Here is a 4,012-nt window from a genome sequence, read left to right on the forward strand (position 1 = left end):
GATGAAGACAGATGGCATGACATTCATCATCACAAAGGATGTTTCAAGATCTGTCCTGAAGTACAATGCTGTCAGTGACAGGATAATATCCATATGCCTACAAGGAAGACCCATTAATATGACTATTATTCAAATTTATGCCCCAACCACCACAGCCAAAGATGAGAAAATTGAAGACTTTTCTCAACTTCTACAGTCTGAAATTGACCGAACATGCAGGCATTAATAACATTACCAAAAAACCAAAAACTAAACCTACTGACATCAAGTCAACTGCCTTGTAGAGTTTTCAAGTCTGTTAATCTTTATAGAAACAGACTGCCTTATCTTTTTCTCATGGAGCTCCTGGTGGGTTTGAACCATAGACTTGTTGGCAGCTGAGAGCTTAACCACTGCACCACTAGGGCTCCTCTTTTTTTTTTTTTTTTTCTAGTTCTTCTGGTCTCTTGATCATGTAGGCTAAGGTTCGCATGGTCTATTAGTCCCTTGGACTAATTGTTTCCATGTGTCTTTGGTTTTCTTATTCTTCTTTGCTCCAGATGAGGAGAGACTAAATGTTGCATCTCGATGGACGCTTGCAAGCTTTTAAGACCCCAGTTGCTACTCACCAAAGTAGGATGTAGAACAATGTTTTGTGTAGTATGTTATGCTAACTGAGCTTGATATCCCCTGCACCTATGGGCCCGAGCCCATAGGTCTAACAATTCACTCCATCAGGGTGGTTGATTATGGCTAGGAAATTATCATAACTTTGTCCCCTGTTAGTTCTATTTATATGAACGTTCTTATAACACATACAAATACATGTATAGAGATACTGTCTGCCAACCTTATATAGGGTCATTAGTATATTCTCTTTTGCCTAAACATACCCAATCATTGAGCCTGTCTACTCATCTTCTTACCTGTAGATTAATGTTTGTTATCACTGATAACACAGTATTGTGTATATAAAAGTGTTTATTTCTGTTGTCTGTACCTCTTGTGCACCTCTCTATGTCTTCCTTTCCCTTAGTGTTACTGTATTGATCATTCAACTTGGTGTATTTCCTTTCTCTTCATCCAAATCAGTACTTGTCTCTTATTTATATAGCAATTTTCCCTCCCCTCCCCTCCTATCCCTGTTAACAACAAATAAAGTTTCCTTCCATATGTAATCCTTTCCTTGACTTTTTAGAATAGTGAACTATTACAATATTTGTCCTTCTGTAATTGATTTATTTCACTATGCATAATGGCCTCCAAGTTCATACACATTATGTGGTGTCTTGTGGATTCCACATCATTTTTTAGTGTTGCATAGTATTCCATTGTGTGTATGTACCACAGTTTGGTTATCCATTCTTCTGTTGATAGGTACTTAGGCTGTTTCCATTTCTTTGCTATTGCAAATCCTCCTACAATGAACATGGGTGTGCATATATCTATTTGTGTCCTGGCTCTCAGTCTTTAGGATATATACCTAGTAATAGGATTGCTGGATCAAATGGTATTTCTATTCCAACTTTTTAAGGAATCACCATAGTGATTTCCACAGTGGTTGTATCATTTTACAGTTCACCAGCAGTGTATGAGAGGCCCAATTTCTCCACATTCTTGCCAGCTATTATTTTCTGTCTTGCTGAATTTTGCTATTATTTCTGGGCTTAGATGATATGTCATTGTTGTTTTGATTTGCATCTCTGAAATGGCTAGAACAGGTAAGAGGGAGTGCCCCCAGGCAGGGAGCTAAAGGAGATGAACTTGTCTGTCAGTTTATCATACTATGGTGGCTTGTGTATTGCTATGAGGCTGGAGGCTGTGCCATTGGTGTTTCAAATGCCAGCAAGGTTGCCCATGGTGGATGGGTTTCAGTGGAACTTCCAGACTGAGACAGACTCAGAAGAAAGAAGAGGCCATCTACTTCTAAAAGAATTGGTCAGTGAAAACCTTATGAATAGTCGTGGAACACTGTCTGATATATTACTAGACAACTTTATGAATAACCCTCAAACACTGGAATGGTGCTGGAAGATGAGCCCCTCAGGTCAGAAGACCCTCAAGATATGACTGGAAAAGAGCTGCCTCATCAGAGAAGAGCCTGCCTTCATGATATGGATAAAGTAGAGCTTTTGGTACCTCCATTTGCTGATGTGACACAATTCACATTGAGAAGAAACAGCTACAAACATCCATTAATAATTGGAACATGAAATGTATGAAGTATGGGTCTAGGAAATTTGGAAGTTGTAAAAAATGGAATGGAATGCATAAAGACTGATATCCTAGGCATTTGTGAGCTGAAATGGACTGGTTTGGCTATTTTGAATCAGGTGACCATATGATGTACTATGCTGGGAATGACAAATTGAAGAGGAATGGTGTGGCATTCATCATCACAAACAATGTTTTAAGATCTGTCCTGAAGTACAATGGTGTCAGTAATAGGATAATATACATATGACTAAAAGGAAGACCAGTTAGTATGACTGTTATTCAAATGTGTACACCAACCACCAAAGCCAAAGATAAGGAAATTGAAGATTTTTATCAACTTCTACAGTCTGAAATTGACCAAACATGCAATCAAGATGTGCTAATTATCACTGGTGATTGGAATGTAAAAGTTGGAAAGAAAGAAGAATCACTGGTAGTTGGAAAATTTGGCCTTGGTGACAGAAATGATGCTGGAGATTGCATGATAGGCTTTTGCAAGACCAATGACTTGTTCATTGCAAATACCTTCTTTCAACAACACAAACGGCAGCTATACATGTGGACTTCACCCGATGGAACACACAGGAATCAGATTGACTACATCTGTGGCAAGAGGTGATGTAAAAGCTCAATATCTTCAGCCATAACAAGGCCAAGAGCTGATTGTGGAACAGACCATCAATGGCTCATATGCAAGTTCAACTTGAGATTGAAGACAATTAAAAGAAGTCCACGAGAGCCAAAATATGACCTTGAATATATCCCTTCTGAATTTAGAGACTATCTAAACAATAGATTTGTTGCATTGAACACCAATGACCAAAAACCAGAAGTATTGTGGGATGACAGCAAGAACACCATCCAAGAAGAAAGCAAAAGGTCATTAAAAAGACAGGAAAAGAAGAAAAGATCAAAATGGATGTCAGAAGAAACTCTGAAACTTGCCCTTGAACAAAGAGTGGCTAAAGCAAAGGGAAGAAATGACAAGATAAAAGAGCTGAACAGAAGATTTCAAAGGGCATCTTGAGAAGACAAAGTCAGTTATTATAATGAAATGTGCAAAGACATGGAGTTGGAAAGTTAAAAGGGAAGAACATGCTCGGCATTTCTTAAGGTGAAAGAACTGAAGAAAAAATTTAAGCCTTGAGTTGCATTATTTAACGATCCCATTGGCAATATACTGAATGATGCAGAAGCATCAACAGAAGATGGAAGGAATACACAGAATCTCTGTACCAAAAAGAATTGGTAGATGTTCATCCATTTCAGGAGGTGGCATATAATTAAGAACCAGTAGTACTGAAGGAAGAAGTCGAAGCTGCACTGAAGGAAGTGGTGGAAAACAGGGCCCCAGGAATTGACAGAATACTCACGGACATGTTTCAACAAATGGATGCTGCACTGGAGGCACTCACTCAGCTATGCCAAGAGATTTGGAAGACAGCTTCCTGGCCAACTAACTGGAAGAGATTCATATTTGTACCCACTTCAAAGAAAGGTCATCCCATAGAATGTGGAAATTATCAAACAATAACATTAATATTGCACACAAGTAAAATCTTATTGAAGATAATTAAAAAATGGTTGCAGCAGTATATTGACAGAGAGAACTTCCAGAAATGCAAGCTGGATTCAAAAGAGGATGTGGAAAGGGGGATATCATTGCTGATGTCAGATGGATCTTGGCTCAAAGCGAAGAATACAGAAAGATGTTTACTTGTATTTTATTGACTATGCAAAAACATTCGACTGTGTGGATCATAACCAATTATGGATAATGTAATGGGAATTCTAGAACACTTAATTGTACTCAAGA

Source organism: Orycteropus afer, unplaced genomic scaffold, assembly GCF_000298275.1.
Source record: "Orycteropus afer afer isolate SDZICR_OR568_19922 unplaced genomic scaffold, OryAfe1.0 scaffold00122, whole genome shotgun sequence".
In the NCBI taxonomy this organism is placed as follows: Eukaryota; Metazoa; Chordata; class Mammalia; order Tubulidentata; family Orycteropodidae; genus Orycteropus; species Orycteropus afer.